The sequence below is a fragment of the Elephantulus edwardii genome, unplaced genomic scaffold, assembly GCF_000299155.1.
Source record: "Elephantulus edwardii isolate Elephantulus edwardi_28Jun2011 unplaced genomic scaffold, EleEdw1.0 scaffold00003, whole genome shotgun sequence".
NCBI classification, from domain to species: domain Eukaryota; kingdom Metazoa; phylum Chordata; class Mammalia; order Macroscelidea; family Macroscelididae; genus Elephantulus; species Elephantulus edwardii.
The window spans coordinates 16,384,304-16,404,771 of NW_006399753.1; the positions used below are offsets into that span (position 1 = coordinate 16,384,304).

The following is a 20,468-nucleotide window of genomic DNA, read 5'->3' on the forward strand; positions in this document are numbered from 1 at the left end:
GAATAAAACTGTATGGTTTTCATGACTGACTTTTAGAAGCAGATCACTGTTATGTGCTTTAGAATCCACCATGATTCATACTGACCCTTTATGTACAACGGCTCTGAACCCTGCCCTGTTCTGAATCAATCTCGCCATCTCCGATACACCTGACCCCATTGCCACAGTCACTGTGTCAATTCATCTCATCCTTGGTCTTCTGCACCGACTCTCTAGCCTTTCAAGTAGGATGTCCTTCTCCAAGGGCTGGTTCTTCCTCAAAACGTGCCCAAAGTTTGTGAGACAGAATTTCTGAATCCTTGCCTTCAAGGATCAACCTGGTTTCACCTTCTTAGGACAGAACTGTTCTCTTGGCAGTCTGTGGTATATGTTCAATATTCTTATCCAGCACCACAACTCAAAGGCATCAATTCTTCTATCATCCTCATTCATTGTCCAGCTCTCAGATGTGTAGGGAGCCAAGCTAGAAAGCCCAGGATGCTAGCCCCGCCAGCAAGCAGCACCCCTACACACACAGGAAGTCAGCCCAGGAGGTCCAGAGCGTAGATCACTAAACTTTGCTAAAATCTAACACTCCTCTGGGTGATTTCAAACTTCCAATTTTTTTGTTTAGCAGTCAAGTACATCACCATTTACTATACAATCAAACCCACAGTGCTGGAGATTTCAAAGGTGGAGGGAGGGGACCCTACCTTCCTCTGTCATGTTGCTGTAGATCTTCTTCTTTTTTTTTTTTAGTTGATTACATTTCATTACACTTCTTTAAGTCTGACTTTTGACAATTTTTTCGTCTTTGTGTGTTTGTTCTTTGCTTAAGTACTTGTGTTTGGAGATGGCAAACAGTAACTGATGTTAATTAGAACTAAAAACTGCACAAAGCTTTTACAGGTGTCCGGTACAACTGATTTCCAAGTTGAAAAACCCATTCTAGCTCGTTACACCTGCTGAAAGTTAAACTCTGACATGTTATTTGTAAGTTCTCTTCTTGCTGCCAGAGAAAAAGCTGTAGTTGAAATGTTTTTGATTCTGTTCTTTATATCCTCCTCTCACATCACTAGGGGTATGATTAGCTCGATGAAAACTACAGGGACACAAAGTTCTTAAAACTCATCTCAGTTTGATGTGAATGCACCTGGAATTGCAGATAGCAAGCACTAAGATGGTGAATACATCCAAGGTCATATTCTAATAAATCTCCACAGATTAATCCATTTAAAAAAACTTGTCTTCACTTCAGGTGTTTTCTCTTTTTCCCCATGGTCAAAGATATTTGAGTTCTCTTCTTCGACTTCTTTTGTTTCTGTAACAGTCTCATATATTTTCTGGGCCTTGATAATTTCCTTCTGTGCATTAAAATGGACTTTCTGTCTGGTCAGGAGGGGGACAATTAAATTAAAATCATCGATACGTTTGTTTAGTTTCCTGATGTCTTCTTGAAATTGCTCACAGACTTGGTTCCACTGTTTCTGCTCAGTTGCTGTCATTGGATTCCCAAGTTTTTTCCTTGACACTAGGATTGCTTCTCTGAGTTGCTCAATAGTATCTCTTATTTCCTTTTGCATGAGGATCCATTCCGGTTGATAGCCATTATCTATCAGTATTCTGTTCAGGTTGTGTGTCATGGGATCAATATACGAACAGCCAGAAAATTTTTTTAGAGGTTTGCCTTTCCCACTGAGATTGTCAAAGTCTCCTTTTGCCATTGATTCTTGAATGAGATCCTCCACTAAACGCTCCATCACTTGTGTGATCTTTTGTTTTTTACTCTCTCTGACATCTTTGACAATTAAACTATCAGTAAAATATTGGCTATAAAGTTTATGTCTTTGATATTCCATCACTTGTTCAGTGGCACGGTCTGCCCTAAATTGCCTATATTGCCTCTCTCGTTGCCTTGGAGTATCCAAACCAACACCTTCAAAACTTAGATAATGCCGGTGTTGGGGTGTTTTATATTTGAATTTGTCGTCTTCTTCTGAGTCCTCAGTTTGATTCTGTCTGGCATTTGTTCGTTCTATCACATGGGAAAGCCCATTCCTATAAGCCTCTTCAATCCTTATACAAGTGGCAGCATCAGCTGTAGTTGAGCCACTGTCTGGATGGTATTGCTTGGCAAGTTTACGAAAAGATTCTCTGACATCAGCAGCAGAGCATTCTTCACTAAGATTCAAGAGACTATAATACTCTCTGATTTTCTTATTGGTTTTATGGGTTGACATCATTCTATGCCTACTGACACCAAGATAGGCAAGCATTTTCATTCGATTAGGAATCCTTATTCTTAAGACTCGAGCCATCATCAAATACATTGAGTTCGTTGTATCCAAGGTTCTTCCTAGCAGTGATCTTTGTCTTGGTCACACCGTTTTCTCTTCGCTGGGCCAGCTGATCTCTGTCTCTCTCTCTCTCTCTGTAGATCTTCTTGGCATCACAAGTCAAGAGATTAGGAGACATATTGCTCTGGGTAATCCTGTAGTTAGGTGAGGAGCAATAATATCAGATTGAAGACTAAGGTGCACTTGATTTAGGCCATGATCTTCTCAGTTACTTGCTGTCCATCTTAAAGTTGAATAATGACTACAGAGGACAGAAGAGTTGATGGCTGTGAGTTGTGGGGTTGGAGAAGAGTACTGAATATTCCATGGACTGCCAAAGGAATAAACAGGTATGTCTTGGAGAAAGTGCAACCAGAATATTCTCTGGAGGCAAAGATGTCAAAGCTTTGTTTCACATACTTGGAACGTGTTGTTAGGAGAGACTATGCCTTGCAGAACTTTTTGCAAGGCTATAATCCTTATGGAGAGATTGCCAACGTCTTTCTCTTGCAGAGTGGCTGATGGATTCGAATTGCTGACCTTTTGATTAGAAGCCCAGAGCTGTGCCTCCAGAGCTTCTCTGTATAAAGGTTCTGAAAACTCAAACTCCTCTTGGTGATATGAGGAAATGGAGACATTTGGGAACTTGTCCAAGGGATCAGAGCCAGTAAATAGTGTGGTCAAATCTGATCAAGGTCCCACTGGTTTCCAAGAGAATGCCCTGAACTCTGCTCTTCGATTACTATGAAGCCGTGAAGAAACAACAGGAAAGGGTATAGTAAGAAGTAGCACAGTGAATATTGACACCAAAACCCATTTCCCCAAACCTGCCAATCTTCTGCTCCCTGGGGTCTAGTGGTTAAGAGCATCTCTCCTCTTTAAGGGACCAAAGACAGGACAAATGGCTACAGTTTTCCATACATTTTGCTGGTTAATCAATATGAGTTTCTGGCCCTTGGAGACATAAATAGCAATATCTTAAAAATTGTTTGGGGAAGTACAGAGTAGGAGAGGTGAGGAAGCCAGCCGTATCCTACATCAATCTATGGATAACGGTGGGATTGATGGGGTCAGAGCACATAGCACTGCCCAGGTGAGTGTGACTGAGCTGGAATTTCGTCCTGAGGATTTTTTGCCCCTTTTAAAACTCAGTGTTAAAACAACAACAACAACAACAAACAAACAAAAACAACAAACCCCAACAAAACCAAAACCAACAAACTCAGTGTTATATGATCCTTCTGCTTATTCATTTTTTTGTTCATCCGCTCACCCATCAAAAAGGTATTTATATTATATGCCAGACAAAAGGCTCTGGTCCTGTATTGTGTTGTGTTACTAACCAAACATCTGCATGTCTCCAGCAGTTCAACTCTACCAGCAGCTCTGAGGGAGAAAGAGTGGCATCCACTGCTGATTTACAGCCTCATCAACCCAGTAGAAATTTGCTGTGAGTTGAATTAGCTCAGTGGTGGTGATTGAGTGAGGTTTCCGGCATTCTGCTAGGTTCTGGGATTTCAGGTATTATTGAGAATAAGTACCTGCCGGGGGGGGGGAAGCCTATTAATGTTCTAAAAAAAATGGTATAAGTGCTCAAATAAATGGACTTAAGCTAAACTTTGCTGCAAAAAAAGGAATGACCCTTCACATCTCAATGCCTTACAACAACAAAGGTTCATTCTCCCTTTTCAGCTTCATAGGTTGGCAGCAGTTCTGTTCCACTTCTTCATTATGGGACCAAGCCAATGTGAGCAACTTCTCTCAAGAACGCTTGCCCCCCCACCCCCACCCCACCCCAGAGGAGGTAAGGTAGCAGAAAGGCGTAATAGCCCTTTAAAATTTTTACTGGTAAGTGGTACTGCTCACGTTTCATTGGTCAAAGTAAATCACATGATCATAACTGTTGGCAGTTAACATTTAGCAGTTGACAGTTGGGAGGGAACAAAAGAGCTTACCTCTTAACAGACTTAAGGAAGAGGCATTAGATACAGATAGACAGAAGGCAGAAAGATATCCAAATTAAGGAGCTCCTGTCAAGTTTTTTAATTCATTTTACTTGAAGTCACATTTAAAAAAAAAAAATCACATTTTTAGTCACATTGTTGAAACCTTAGAGATCAACTCTTCCAAAGTGAATCTAGTGGAGAGAGGGTATTGGGATTAGCTTTATTCAATGTTTCTACAGTGTAGAGTTATGAATTAGGGATATTTTTATGGAAAAGCCACTGGATCCTTCTCTCTCACTGTGTGATTTGAGGGAGACATTGGCCCTGAGTTTTCATTTTGTCTGGAATGCAAAATGAGAGTAGTTGTGAGGATGGTATTTGAAGGACTGGGTTGGGTCTTTTGTAAAAGTCTTAATGAAAACAGCATATGAAGTTGGAAGTTATTTTTGTTTTGTTATTAGTGCTTTGGGAAGCTGGTGCTCACAAGCCAGTTTACCGGCCACAGCTGAGATGCGCTGAGGTTGGTAATTATCTGTGAGATGGGCTGAGTTTTGATTGTGCTTGAGTGTGGCTGGCAAGGCCCATCAATCAGGCATTCCCTTAGTGAAGCTGACAGTCTATTTGTGCAGAAGCAGCTGTAATGATGGAAAAGCATGAAAGGCCTACTGGAGGTCTAAGTTGTTATGGAGCCAGCCGACTTCTTTCATCTGTGGGGACTGATGATTTCAAGGTGGTAAAAATAGGGATCAACATTTGCAAGAGAGCGTCTGAATTTTAATGATAGCCAGTGTTTCAGAGATGGACGAAAACTTAGCAGCGCTGGAATCCTACCCTCTGCTTTCTAGGAAGGGAAACCAAGACTCGTTTAAAAGTTCAACGCCCTCAAGTCAAAACTGGCATTTAGCTGAGTCTCCATTGGATTTCTGAGGCTATAAATTGCAAGGGAGGAGATTGCTCATCCTTCTCCCACAGAGATACCAATGGATTCCAAGTGCCCCAGAAGCTTGATCTCGGGGTTAGTCACACAGCTCCTCACAGATTACAATGTCAAAGCTCCCTCGACTCAAATAACTTTTCTACCAGTTACTTTTTGTGCTTGGCACAGCACTAATGGCTGAGTGACTACTAATATGAAGACAAAAACTCTGTGTTTTTCGTTTAATGACCAGTGTGCTAATTGATTACTCTCTAGTTCATTTCTTTTACCATTTAGCATTTAACATTTTCAAATATTTATATTCAGCCAAAGCATAAGAATGCAACTAAATTTCCCCAAACATTTAAATGTAGATTGCACTTTTAAAAATCAAACTCTTATATAGATACATAAATAAAAGGGTGACTCTAATAAACTTGTTTTAAGCACTCTAAACTCCTTAAGCGGACAGCACATGCATAGGAAGCTATGTTGGTTACAAGGAGTAGTAGACTATGGGGAAAACTTTCAGAGGCCTGGGAAAGCCCCAGAGAGGACCCTACTTGTGGGGTACCTGTCTGTGTAATTGTTTTCTCCTGTGTGCGGAGGGGCCTGGTCAATGCTGTGGTTCAAAGCATTGGAGCTGGCCGATGACTAAGCATCTTTCCAAGAGCATGGGCTACTGACACAATTAGTCTTGGCTTGGTGCCGCAGGCCCATTGCAAACGAAAGAGGTTAGAGTGCGGTAGAAAAAGTTACTCAGCCCTGCCCCCGTCTCTCACCTCAGCAGAGGACAGTCTTCAGAGGGGATCACATATATTGAAAGTTCTGGGGCTCAAAGAGAGGTGTTCTGATGATGCAAAGCTTAACTACTCCAGGCTAGCTGACAGGTCAGCAGTCTGAACCCATTCGCAGCTCCAAGGGAAAAAGATGTGGTCGGCTACTTCCATAAACATTACAGTCTGAGATCCCCTCTAGGGACACTATGCTCTATGTTCTTGGTTTTCCATTTGTTACGGTGAACTAGAAGACATCAAGTCAAGGCCAGGGGCCCACATCTTCCCACCTCACAGGGTTGGAAGCACGCTGCGTCTTTGGCCAATTCTAACAGGCACTTTGTAGCGTGAGAGCAGACTCAGAACCAATCTCATCAGTATTTAGCCCGTTTGAAGGGCTCCAGACACTTGCACTAGATATACCCAGTAGTCCAAGTGTGAATAACCTGGCTTGGTTTCTTTAGCCTCTTCATTCTAATCTTTCCTCTTCATTTTATGGCTTTCCTAGGGGACTGCTCTAGGCCTGCGCAGTATTAGCAGGAACTTTGTATAGGATGTGGTGCGCTACTCTCTGAGTAGAATTTACAAAAGCCTCAAAAGATCACGAACACCCCTGGAGGCCAGTTTGCAAGTTGGAGGCATCAGACACCGGTCTGCCGGTCTGCGGTTTGTCAGCTGCATTATCCAAGGTGGTCCACAACCACGTGGGAATCCCAGCAGCCGCTGGAAAGCAGGAGGGGGGAGCGTGCCCCTTCCTTGTACGGGTGCAGCTCTCAAGTTGCGTCTGTCACGTCTGCCCATTTCTAATCGGGAACCAGTCACGTGACCACACCTGGCTGCAAGTGAAGCAAGATGTGGACTGACGGTTGTACCCAGAGAAGAAGAAGAAGTGGCTCTGTGTAAAATTCAGGAAGAACCAGCAGCAAGTGGCCTGTCATAGTAGTGTCTGCCCTGGCCTACGCTTTTGCCCCTTACATAAGTGAGGGGGCAAAGTGCAGACACGTCTCAAAGTATAGACACACCTGCCCCTCCTCAAGAGCGACAACTCCAAACCCCTTGATAGAGTTTTAGTGGAAAAGTCTGGGTAATACTCAGTGGGATCTAAAACCAAAAACTAGTGACCTTCCATCCTACACCTGTGAGCAGTGGGCGAAGGGAGAGGAAAAACCACCAAAAAAGTTCCCTTTTAGAGGAAAAAGTGTGAGAGGGATGATACCCAAGTTGCTGGTGCACAGGAGTGGGCAGGGCTTGGAAGCCTGGTCGCCCTCAGAGGAGGGTCACTTGGTTACCCTGGTTTGCTCTCTAAGACCATTCTCCTCTCCCAGCATGCTCTGTACCATTGCATTTCCCCTCAGGGAAGTGCTGCCCTGCTTCACGTGGGCAAGTTATGTCCTCTTTGAGGGCTCAGAGCCTGCTGATACCAGAAGCTTAGGATCTGAGGCCTGCAGTGTTGGACCATCAAGCTTGCTTTTTCCTGGGTGCCAAAGTTCCTGGGAAATCCTCAATGGACTTATGGTTGATTTGATTCCAGTCTATTTCATAGGAACATTGACGGTAGGGGATTTTAGCCCAAGTGGTTCACTTACTAATCTCCACATGTACTCAGTCTAACTTCTGAGTCTCCAATTAAGTGCAATTATTTAGAGGCTGTAGGGGGGTGGGATCTAAGTCTGAGTAGTAAGGCAACAATTTAAATTTGACCTTTACCTCCTCATTTCTCTTCTAATTTATCTCATCAAAAGCTCTTGAAAGAGGTGCGGGAGAAAGGGTTGGAGACACAGACTTAACCTTTTCCTAAAACCAGCTCTTTTCCCTCATGGGACCCATATGACGTCAATCTCTTGACCAATAATTTGTCTCGTTCTCTGACATACATGCTCCATTAACACCACGTAGGCTTTCAGAGTCGTTACAGGGCCTGTGTTAGAGGGCAGATGTGTTCTCTTCCAGCGTGGAGTAGACAGCTTTAGCTAGAATCATTTGTTAACTGGAGTGGCACTTCCTGCTAGGATGCCTGCCCAGGCCCCCTAGAAAGTGTGGAAGAGGGGCCTTCCGCAAAGACACTGAAATGTCTTCTAGAAAGAATTGCTGTCAGAAAACATGTGAAAGGCAACAATATCTGTCTATCGTCATAGACAACAAAACTCTCGGGGTCTTGTCTTGAAAGACTTGGTTAAGGTGATGGAGTGAAACTCCCAAGTTACTCTTTTAGTCTTAATAAGAGTTGCTAAAACTCAGCCCCTACCTCTCCAACTGTTCTTAGCAGAGAACATTGCTACTCCAGGTGGTCACAGGAGGCCAGGGAGGAAGCCACATTGGACTAAAGAAACTTCCTTTTCTCCTCAGAATGGACCCTTGTTCTCGAACATGCTGTGTCTTTGCTGCTGGGCCTCCACCCTTCAGACGGAGCTTACACTGAAGCTCCCTTTATCATCTCCTTTCCGGGTGTGTGGATCACCTCAAAGTGGCATTAGACTGAGACTGCAAGATTACCACCTCAGGCTACAGGAGGAGGGAGGGAGGGAGGCAGGAGGGCAGGATCAGCCAGCCTCCTCTGAGAAAGGACCCCCCCACCCCAAAACCATCACTAAGGCAGACTCTTAGGTTGGTGAGAGTGTCCCTGCTACCCTTTGCTCCTTACCCACAGTCCAGCTCTCCTCCATGGGATTCTGCTTTCTCCCACTTACTCTGCCCTTTATTGACATTGTCTTCCCTAGAAAGCTAACAAAGCTGTGTTTTCAAGATGTCAGGATGCAAAAGAGCTTTGGCAACATCAACATTGGTTGCTCTAAAGGAACCCTCCCTTCCCACTGACTTCCCACTGACTCTCTTCCAGTGATTCTCTCTCGCCGGTGCTTTGCAATGTGCTTTCTCATCTCCCCAGTCTTCTTTCGGGATGACCAAAAAGCACATGTGGGCCAGCGCAGAGGTTGCTAAGTGGTTCAGGGCTCCTGTTTTTCCCCTCTTTGCCAGCCTTGTCACTAGGATTCAGATCAGAGTTAGGGCCAGGGTGTTCCAAAGGACTGGGACTGCTCCACACAGTTTTCATGCACCCCGAGAGGGCTGCAGACTCCCTGCTAGTACCCACCCTCACTCCACGATTCTCAGCAGAAATTCATGAAAGACTTTGACAGTCCCGAACGTCTTGAAGCTGAAAGAATTAGCTGGTTCCAGGTGGAAAAATGGTTTGGGAACTCACTTACAGTTCATTGCGGTTCCTGAGGTCCAAAGCCCTGTTTGTAGCCCCGCGATATTTGATGACAGCCAGTGTGCTAAATCCTTAACTTGCACCCCACTGTGGGGGATGGTCTTTTCCACCATCGAACACCTGGAATCTCTTCGCCCACAAACTCTTCCCGTTGTGAGGATAGTCTTGCCCCATTAAGACTCCATCAAGAAGTGGAGTCTGATTTTCTACCCCCTTGAATCTGGCCAGGCCTCTAACTAGAATACTTTGAATGCTGGGCTGCTTCCAGGAATAGTCCTTAAAATGACCTCACAGGGTTATAGTTTTCCTTCCTCTCGGAAACCAGTTAACACATTGAGACGCTTGTCTGCAGCCGGAAGGCCCCAGACTGTGAGAAGACCCCACTGTATGGTGGGTTGAAAACGCCCCAGGGAGAATGAGGGGGGTACTCACAGAACAGTGAGGCAGCAGACACAGGAAGATTTAAGATGATACAAATTTTAATATAAATGCAGATATTATCCTTGTACCTCTTGACGACTCAAGGAGGCAAAAGCAGGATTCTCTAGACAGGTGACGAATCTGCTAACGGGGCCATTGGGATCGAAGTGTCGTGACGTTTACTTTTGGAAAGTGAAGTTTTTAAGGACAGTTTTGTGTGGTTGGTTAAGTAAGAACTCCTTCGTTTGGTGGGGAGGGATCATCCAAAGGAGAAAAATCATTGATTGGTCTGAAACGTTGGCGACTTTGTGACTGCTTCTCTTTGGTTTCCTGGGTCAGAAGGACAGGGAACTGTCGAACTACTCCCCAGGTCCCTGTGCTCCATGTGCCCTAATGTGTGTATTCCAACACCTGGATGTGCCATCTTGAGAGAGACACTTCAACTGAAGCAGGACATCTTGTCGTAAATTTTGTGCAACACTGAGACATAGAGTTGGGAAAATGCTTGGGATTAGTGAAAATCTGGGGCATGAGTTTGAACGTTTGATACTCTTTTTACTCACAATTTTGAATCCTAATTACTAACACTTACTTGCTTTATAGTAATTCCATAAACATATCAAACACCATTAAGAACAGTGCCAGCATGGGTGTAGTGATACCAGTATTTATAATCTTGGAAAGATACCATTTAGCTACAATAGGATTTCTGAATTTGAACATGGTGTTTGGGGTTATGGGGTGCTGTGTTGTGGGGAGCTTGTCCTGTATGTTGGAGGGTGCTTAGCAGCATCCCAGCCTCTACTCACTAGATGCCAGTAACAATCCCTTCTTTGTGACACCCCCAAAATATCCCTAGACACGTCCCAAGTGTTTCTCGGAGGAGGGGGCAGTTGGCTGTAGGCTAACAACTAATGCTACAGATGCAGTCAAAAGAATGACTTTTAAAGCTTCTTGAAGATAGATCTTGTCTCTGTATAATCATGCCACCAACTGAAAATGCATTCAGGTTTCCTGTTTCCTCGATTTCCCGGTTTCCACACTTCTCCAATCATCCCCCCTCCACATCCCACCAACCTCAGTTTTGTTTTGTTTTAAAAAAAAAATGCAAAGCATTTTGCATAATCCTGAAGTATCAGATAGATTCCCTACCCCCGCCCCCTTTCAGTTTAATTCTTTTTTTGGTCATGTAAAACATAGGTCTAAGACTTGTGGGTATCATTCCATTGCTTCTTTTTAGAAATAGAAGCAACAGGATAGATGATTTTGTATGTACACTTACTTGTATTACCTCTTGTGCAAGAGTTGGCATACTTATAAAAACTGTTGCGCCCTGCAGCTCTTTCTTTGTTAATTGAAGTATCTGAATGAATGGCTCTAATACACAGAGTTCTGTGGTGGGCAGGTACTAAGGGTCTCTGCCTTCAACGGTGAAGAATGATTGGCCAGAGAGCACTGCCAGGGCTTGTTACCAAGTTTTCAAGGTTTCAAATCCTAAGGCGAGTTTCCCTCATGTACTTGGAAGATACTCTAAATTTTCTGTCTTCTAGTAAAGCACTTATTTGAGGGGAGGTGGCCAAATGTTTTGAGAGCCGTCCAATGTACCCATCCATGAATGTGACTACATTCTTGATTAAGGAAATGGATAGCATGAAGTGTTTGCCCCCGCTGGGTTCAACTTCAATAAACGCCTCAAAGCAAGGCTTAAGCATGCATAGAAAACGAGTCAAGTGACCTAAACCAGGGACTTTTACACTCGGACTGACTATTGGGTTCGGCTAAAGGAGCCCTATATAGGGTCCGGGTTAGCAGTGTCAGCTGGATGCTCCCTGTTGTTCTTGTTATGTGCCATCGAGTTGCTTGTGACTCATAGCGACCCTATGTACAACAGCCCTAAACTCTGCTCTGTCCTGTGCCAATCGCACTGTCTCCAACACTCCCATCCTGATTATCCCAGTTATCAAAATGTGTTTCAGTAACAATGATGTCAGTTGGAGGACTAACGTGTGTCTGACTAGAGGCATGGCCTTTCTGATCACTTGCTATGCATCTGAGAGCTGGACAATGAATAGGGATGACAGAAGAAGAAATGATGCCTTTGAGCTGTGGTGTTGGAGAAGAGCACTGAACACCCCATGGACGGCCAGGAGAACATAAAAAACTGTGTCGTGGAGAGAGTGCAGCTGGAGGGTGCTCTTTGGAGGCAAGGAAGATGAAGCTTTGCCTCACATACTCCAGGCATGTTGGTAGGAGGGGCTATTCCTTGGAGAAGGACATGATGCTGTGAAAGGTGAAGGAGAGGAATATTCTCAACTAAGTAGATTGACACGGTGACTGTCGCTATGGGCTCTAGAGTGTCGGGAAGTGTGAAGATGGCACAGGATAGGACAGGGCTTAGATCTGTTTTTCATAGGGTCACTATGAGTCATACTCAACTTGACAACACCTAACAGCAACTAACAAGAATTGCACATGTTACTAGAACAATTTCTAGACATCCACAAAAGCAGACAATAAAGTGAATCCTAGAATCATTGACATTTTTCCATACTTGTTTCTACTTTCCTAAGATTTTTTTTTCTCCCTGAAGTATTCTAAAGTAAAAGATAAATCCAAGATAGTAATTTCTCTCTTAAAAGCATCTTAAAAAGGTAGTAGTTGGTTGGGCACAGGGTTGGGAGGTAAGGGAGGAGAAAAAGGGAGAAGACAAGGGGTAAGGAAGGGAACATGGGTGGGAGAGTGGGAACATTTTCTTAACATAACTGCAATTCCAATATCCAGCCCAAGGAAAAGAATATTTATTATCTTCCAGTGTTCAGTCCACATTAATTCCTCTGATTAGTAAAAAAAAGTCTCAGAGTTAATTGAGCTTAGTGATTGTTGTATACCATCAATTGTTGTATACTGTCAATTGTTGCATACCGTCGATTGTTTTGTCCTGTCGAGTCAGAATGGACTCATAGCTTGACCCTCCTGCATGGTTTTCAGAGACAATTAATTGCACAGGAAGAAACTGCCCATCCTTCTTTCATGGAGCAGCCGGTGGACTCAAACTCTGTCAGAGTCCTTCTTTGTGTATGGAGAGCTTACTATGTAACATGAACCAGCAAAGGGTGAACCTGAAGAATTCTGGGTAGCAGAGAACAGTGTCTTCAGGCAATATTGGCGGCTGGATGGTTTGACCCTCTGATCCTTTGGGTCCTGGATGACGCCTTTATTCTCTGTTGGAATCTTCTAGTTGGACATTCTCAAATTCCTTCCATTGCTGCCCTTTCAGCATGTTCCCCCCCCTCTGTCCCAGGAGCCTCTCAGCCTGTTTCACTTCATTGATGTGGCCTTGGAGCTGCCATTCTGAGATACTAATCCTTGAATGACCATTAATGTCTCTATTTTAGGGATGAAAAAAATGCTAATGATGACATGGGCGGGTGACTTGATCTAGGATTTGGTGTTTTTATAAATGCTGGCGGGTGGGCCAGTCCCTCTCTATGGAGGGCATGGACACCCATCTTAACTACTAATGCCCTTTGACACCCCCCAAAATCACGCCATACCACTGAGTCATCTGTGACCCTCCAGTCACCTGTTTAACCGTGAGAAGAACAGAGCACTGGCTCAAAGTTTGCATCTGAAGTTTCCCTAGCCTGGCTTAGTGATTACTTAGAAGCCAGACTTTCAAAGTTCAAATTCCGAGTTGGCTAAGTATGACCCAGGAGACTTGGGTACATTACTTAGTATCTGTTCCCCTATTTATTATGCTATCAAATGGAAGTCATGATAGGACCTACTTCTTCAGGTTCTTGTGAAGATTAAGTTAATACATGGAAAGTGCGTGGAATGGTAGCTGACTCAGGAAATATTACATGTTTACTTCTGTTCTAATTTGACAAATATCACTTGGGTACTATGAAACCCTGAGTATCTACCCAATATTAATCTATAACTTGAGAATTAGAGCAGCACCTGTGAATAGAGTTCTTCTGATGACGAAGGAAGAGAATACCCTAACACTGTAAAAGAGGAGTGTCTGTTACATAGTAAGCACTCAATAAGTATTAGCTTTCGTTCATGTGGAGATTCATTTTTCTTGATGAAGAAGCCCGAGCCAGAAACTCAAGTGTGCCCGATAGACAGGCAGCTCATTATTTAAAGTAATGACTTGGACTCTTAAGAATTCACAGGACTCCGAGTCTTTCTTGAAATTCCTCATCCCGAGTCCTCTACTGTTTGGATCAGGGATAGGAGATCAAGAGCCTAGGTTTCAGGAAGGTCCTACTGGTCGTCGGTGGCCCCTATCAGCCCAGGAAGGTCCCTCCTGTTTCCCACAGTCCACTGGTGCTACAACCTGGAATCCAAGACCAAACTCGGCAGCTTTGGCCCAGGCCCAGGCTCCGTGGTCCATGTTTTCTAGCTGTAGCCTTGAAATGCTCCTGTGATTTCACTACCTTTCTAGTCAAGTAGCTGCTAAAGTCTGTCTACCTCAATGGGTTTTTTGGGTTTGTTTGTTTTTTTTAATTTTTATTTTAAAATTGGATCATAAGAGTCTCACCAGAGGCAGAGAAGCACGGAGCCTGCCTCATAGTTGAGTGGGGAGGGGCGCATACACCAGAGGGAGGAGCAGCGCTGTAACGTCTTCCAAAGCTGCCTGTCTCCACATTTTGGACCCAAGGCTCATGCGACAGAAGGGAGTTGTCTACAATCGCCACTCCCTGCCTCAGGTTGCACTGGGGGAGGCCCGCAGTGGAAGAGACCAGAGGGCGAACACATACACACACCCCCTGCCATCCCCACACTAGTAGTTCTTAGCCAGGGATGACCTTGCCCCAGGGGGACATTTGGCAATGTCTCATAGACATTCTTATTTGTCACAGCTGGGGAAGGGGGACGAGGTGTTACTGGCATCTAGTAGAAAGAGGCCAGGGATGCTGTCAAACATCTCAGAGCACAAAGATCCCCACGCCTGCCCACCGCCTCTACACCAAAGAATTGTTATGCTCCACATGTCAACAGTGACGAGGATGGGACATGATAATTGTCACAAAGACAGGAAGTGGCCAGGTGGTCGGGGCCCAGGGCCACCTCACAGACCTCTTTGTAGGAAAATGTGAGGAAGAGGGTGATTCCTGAGAGGTTTCTCATAGCAGGGGGATGGCCTGGGATCGCAGATTGGAGAGGAGAGGCTCAACTCACTGTCTGCTCTACACGATTCCAGGCTGGAAAAGGTGTGGGGACAGTTCCAGCTAGCCAGCTCCCCCATGCCTGGCAAGAAAGCAACCCCAGCCCCTTGGGGTCACTCCTCAGGATCACTCCTCGGGGCTCACATCTCAGGTGCTCTCACCCCCGCCCTCGCTGCTCCTGGTTCCTCAGTCATCTGCTGGTGCTCTAAAAACCCCAGCAAACCCCCTGTAGGTGCTTCATAGGAGCTCTCTGAGTTGAGAGCTACATAGTCACACCATTTGCTTTTTCTTCTGAGCCGCAGTTCAGCGTTCTTTCCACAGCAGCTGCTTCGAGCAGGGACAGAAGGGAAGATGCTGTGAGAATGGGCAGAAGAGGTGACACTTGCACTGGGTCTAGAACTATAGGCTAACTCTGGCTCAGCAGAGGTACCTGCCTGAAGACCTTGAACCTGTCCACAGAGGGCACGGGCTTGAAGTCCATTGACTGGGGTGAAGCCCATTTTGCAATCTGGGTGTTAAAAGGCTCTTGGTACCCATGATAGAAAGATCCATCTATATTTGCCTGAGGCCACAGGAGGAATCAGTGTCTTTTATTTTCAACCATTTAAAGTAGCAGCTGCCCATAGTGCAAGGACAATAGTTTCATTTAAAAGAAACCCCAGCATTATTGGTGGCTGATGAAGATGAGGGCCTCCTAGTTGTTGCCTGACCTGGTGGGTGAGGGAAAACTGGAACCCACTCCTTCAAATATTTCAGCAAGTTTCTGTCCTTCCTCTCTCAGAAAGTACCACAGTCCCTGTACAAGCTTGTCTTCCCCAGTGGCCTCAATTACCAGCTGTACATCTCACCTGCCCAGCCAATTCTCCTCCACATCGCTGCTGCCTCTAAGTGGTCAAAATACTGAGTGTCAGTAACCACCACCACAACTCCCTTTCTGATCTCCCAGAAAAAAAGAAGTGCTGTCACTTTGAGTGGCAAATAGGCAAGGATCGCCTCCTCCCACACTGCCTCCACATCCTGCCGGCCAGCCATTCCAGAAGGTTCTCTGAAGATTGAGGCTGTCACTATTTCACCTCCTCTGTGGTCTTCCACCTCTGTTCTTGTTCCTTTTTCCATTATTCTCCCCTAGAAACTAGCGCGTTTAGAAATGTTGGGAAGCAGTTTCTGGATGTTTCTCCTATCTTAGACATTCTTCTAAAATGAGGCTGTGGGAGCAGTTTGGATGGTCCTTTTTGTGACTAGCAGGTTAGTGTCTTCTTACTGAGCTCTTGGCCATACATAATCTGTTTACAAGGAGCCTAAAAATCCTCAGAGGAGCATAAACCCACCCGACTTCACACACACACACACACACACACACACACACACACACACACGCCCCTCCCCGTGGTCATTTCCAAAATGTGGGAACTGAGGCACAGGGAGGTTAAGTATCTTGTCTGGGCTCACACAGCTGTGAAGGCTGGGGGCCTGGTCTGGCATTATTCTCCAGTTTGAACTCTTCAGCGCCTCTCCTTGGAGAACCAAAGATGACTTATCAGGTCTCCAGCCTCTCCCTCCTCCACTGGCAGATGCCCCCTCCACCATCCCCCCACCATTCCTCAGAGGTGCCTGTTCCCTCTCCCCAAGATGCTGTCCCCGTCACTCCAGCTTCTGGTCGACACATCTCGTGAGGTTCAGCTGAGCTGATACCTCTTCTATGAAGCCTTTCCTGCCACCCTCACTCCTTGGAGAACTGACCTCTTTCTCCATTGGCTTTCTTCCTGTCATTGGGCCGCCATAACAGTGACTGAAAACCGGGGAGCTGCTGTGGGCGAGAGAGCAGAGGACACAGTGTGCTTTGTCTAGACGCGATGGTTGCTCTCTGGAGTCTCTGCTGGGCGAGACTTTTTCACACTGCCTCGGTGGTGGTCTGTGAAGAAAACGCCTGCTCGTGTGAAGATGAGTGTGTGTCGTGGTGGGAACTTGGACAGGGAAAAGGCAGAGACTTCTCTCTTTTTTTTTTGGTATGTGTATGTGTGAGTTGGAGGGCTCGCCCAGCACCGTTCACAAAGGGTGGATCCAGGGGTCTCATTTCCTCTGGATCTCGATTCCTCAGATTCCCAAAGGGGTCTCATGACAGTCAGGTCCACACTGCAGTGTCAAGGAGCAAAAGCACCCTGGGGTCGAGTGCAGCTCAGTTCTGGCAGCTTGCACAGCCCCTACCTTGTGGACTGGAGTTTGAAGGGCTGCCCTACGTTTATTTTCAGACTCCTGACCTGGGCTTCCACACCTCAGCCAACTTTCCCCTCTCTTCTTTGTTGCCCAGACGACCTGTCTCTCTGCTGTCATGAGCCATTCGGACAGGTGCATGTTGGCTTCTGGTGTCCTTCATGTCCTCAGGGACCATCACTTTGTTCCTCACTGGGCAAGCCTGGCAGCGTGGGTGCTTCATAACTTGAGGAGCTGACATTAAAATGTGGCTGTGAGTCCCTCTTCCCACCCCAGGAGAAGTAAGATGAGTTAGCCAGGGAGAAGGCCCAAGCCTTCTAGAACTGGGCTCTGCAGGGTGCAGGCACGTTCCTTTCCCTTATTGCACCTTTTTGTCCAAGGGTTCAAGGCAGACTTGACTCCTGACACCTCAAATGGAGGCTATCAAGCTGGCGAGGCTTCCAGACACACCACTATTGGAGCTCCCTCCAGCACCCCTCCACAAGTGCCTGCCCGAGGGGTATCCCCTCCCCTGAGCTCTAGGTAAACTGGAAAGTGTTCTGAGAATAGATTGCAGATCAGTTGTACTTTGACTGCTGGATATTGATTCTGGGAGTTTTTTAGTCCACTTTTGGCCCTGAGTGGATCCCCATCCATTTCGCTGTGATGGGACACACCTCTGGTCCTCCGTAGGAAGTGCACGTCATTGTGATGCAAGTAGTTGTTGTCTTCCTTGAGCTTGCCTTTAACGCCCCCCAGCATAAAGCTGAGGGTTCCCCAGAGCTTGCCTTCCAGGCGCTCCATGTAGTAGAATAGAAGTAAGCATGAGTCGGCGACCCCTCCTCTTGGCCTCCATTTTCAACCTTTCCCCCTTAATGTTTCACCATTTTTGCTATAGCCAAAGACACAAAAGGACCCCTGGTGCCCAGAAAACAAGCAGACACACAGAGTCCTGACTCCCTCGCTGTCCTTGTTTGCTCGTGTCTTCCTTTCTCTTTTGGGTTTTTATACGTGCTCGTCCCTCACCTCGGGATCTTCTTTCCTTCCCTCCCTCGCTTGGTTCCCTCCAATCCACCCTTTAGAATGCAGTCCAGGCGGCACCCACTTGGAAGCTCTCCTCTGACCTCTCCCTCCCTGGGCATTTTGACCACACTCTCTGCTCTGGGCCACAACTCTCTAAATGAGTCTGTGTGTCTCGTCTCCTCCCCTAGAATGCCAGCTCTTTTGAAGACAGGGCCTGAGTGAGAATGTGCTCATGTGTTCACTGATAAAACAAGTACCGTGTGCATGCTAGGCCCCAGGCACTGAAACCGCCAGTCTCCATGATGATGATTCTCAATGATCCCACCTCCTTTGGCTTCTGCCTTTATGTGGTCTCCTGTCCTTGAGTTGGGCCTGGCTTGCATGACCAACAGAGTAAAGGAGAAGTGTTAACGGAACTCTAACTCTTGGTGGCAGAGGGAAGACTGGTCAAGGCACTTCCCGTTTCTACCATAGTCTTCTTAGACAGCCTGCCGTCTGGTAGTCAGGTTGGAAAACAAGTCAGTGATCCCATGAAAGAAAGGCTCATGTGGAGAGAGATTAACCCAACAGGAACTGCTAGTCATGAGAAGGAGTCCCCTTGGGTACAGACCGTCCTGGTGGACATCTGAGCTGCACCCTCATGAGAGAGCTAAAACCAGAGCCACTCAGAAAGGGCTCCTCCCCAAGGCCTGACCCACAGAAGGCAATGACGATTGTTGCTGGAAACTTGACATGTTGGAGCGGCTTGTCATGCAAACGGGATATGATCCATTTGTCATGACTGCATTCAGGCAGAAGAAATGAAACGAATGGGAATTGTCTATTTATTCAAAACCCACTGATATTGCTGGATGCCCACACTGAAGAAGCCAACAAAGCACTCGGTCCTTACTGCTCTTGTGAGAGGTCTATGGCCTAGGGAAGGAGATAGACAATAGAGAAAATACACATGTAATGCTACGTAAAACACACATTGGAGGTACCAATGAATGACCCTTTCTTTTTTTTTAATGAGCAACCTTGATAAAGGGGAAAGATGCCCCTTTCGAGGCATTGTATCTAGTCTCATGACAAGGGGCTTTTGTTGTTGCTGTTGTGTACAAAGTGCTTTTCACTTTTGTGTCCATTTTCTAAAATGCTTTGGAAAGTAGATGTTTTATCCCCATTTTACAGATGAGAAAATTGCAGGCCAGAAAAGTTCAATGTCAAGCAGCTGGTAGTTAGCTCACCCCAGGCCTCTGTCTCCAAAGGCTTCAAATAATTTGAACTAGGTATTTGTTTGAAAGGTTGAGGTGGAATGAAAGCTGTGAACATGACTTTCAGAGGGTGATGACACAACCTGGCAAAGGGGTGGAGGTTCCTCCTTTCCCTATGACATTCTGGTAAAAATGTGGGTACATACTTAACCCATCTTCAGGCAGTATATCTTCCCAGGTCCCTGAATCTTTGCTGGCCATGACCTCCATCTTTTATAAACCTTAAGGTCATGTTCACTTCCCACAAGCCCTTCTCCTGTCCACTTCCCTCTCTGTCTTCCCATGTCAGCTTCATTGGCTCTGTGTTAAAGGGGTTACAGTTCTTCAGGCCAACCTCTTGCTTCTTCTCTCCAGCCACCTCACTTCCCTGGTTGGTGCCCTTTCTTCTTGCTTGTGCCAAGAAGGACATGTGCACCGATACTTACTGGGCACTTACTATGTACCAGGCATTATTCTAAGTGCTTACCTGTATGGATCACAGGCTCCTCACAACAACCACCTTTGGTGGAAAGTTCCATTCTTTTCCATTGAGGTTGAGACTCAAAGTCATTCAACCTCTTCACGGGAGAGCTGGGATTCAAATTCACGTGTCCTTGAGTCTAGAATGCATCCTGTCTGACCACAGCACAAGCTGAACAGAAGGAACTTTATATATGGGCGCCTTGAGAGGTCGTCTTGCCCACCCTTTGTCTGTAGGTAGGGCTGAAGCATGTACAAAGATTTTGGGGTTGTATGTCCTTCCTGATGTCGAACTCACACCTCTAATTTGATAAACATTAAGTGCCTGCCATGTGCTAAGTCATTCTATGTTATACTAGAATTAGGCACAGACTATGAAAGCACAGAGAGGCGTACCCAGCAGACTGGGCAAGTCAGGGATGGTTACCAGATTATGCTAAGCTAAAGCTTCACAACCTTCATAGGTGTGTGGCAGTGTAGAAGAGCATCCAGACAGATGCAATGGCCTGGGCAAATGCAGGGAGGTTTCAATATATGGCCAGAGCTTGAAAGTGCGAGAGATGGGCAGGGGCCAGGTCAAGGCCACTGTTAAGAAACGTACTCTTTAACCAGAGAGAAATGGGCAACCATTTAACATTTTAGGTAAGCTACTGATAGGATCAGATTTGCACAGGAGAGAGATTTTTCTCCAATCATTTTGGAGGATAAATGGGAAGGACCAATTAGGGAGGCTATCACAATGGTTTAGGTAAGACAGAATGAATGAGGAAAGAGAATCAGGA

At 45.8% G+C, this 20,468-nt stretch overlaps 1 pseudogene; it reads right to left on the reverse strand.

The window, feature by feature from the left end:
• Window positions 1–1,350: 1,350 nt before the first annotated feature.
• LOC102869362 lies at window positions 1,351–17,752 on the reverse strand (annotated as a pseudogene).
• Window positions 17,753–20,468: the final 2,716 nt, after the last annotated feature.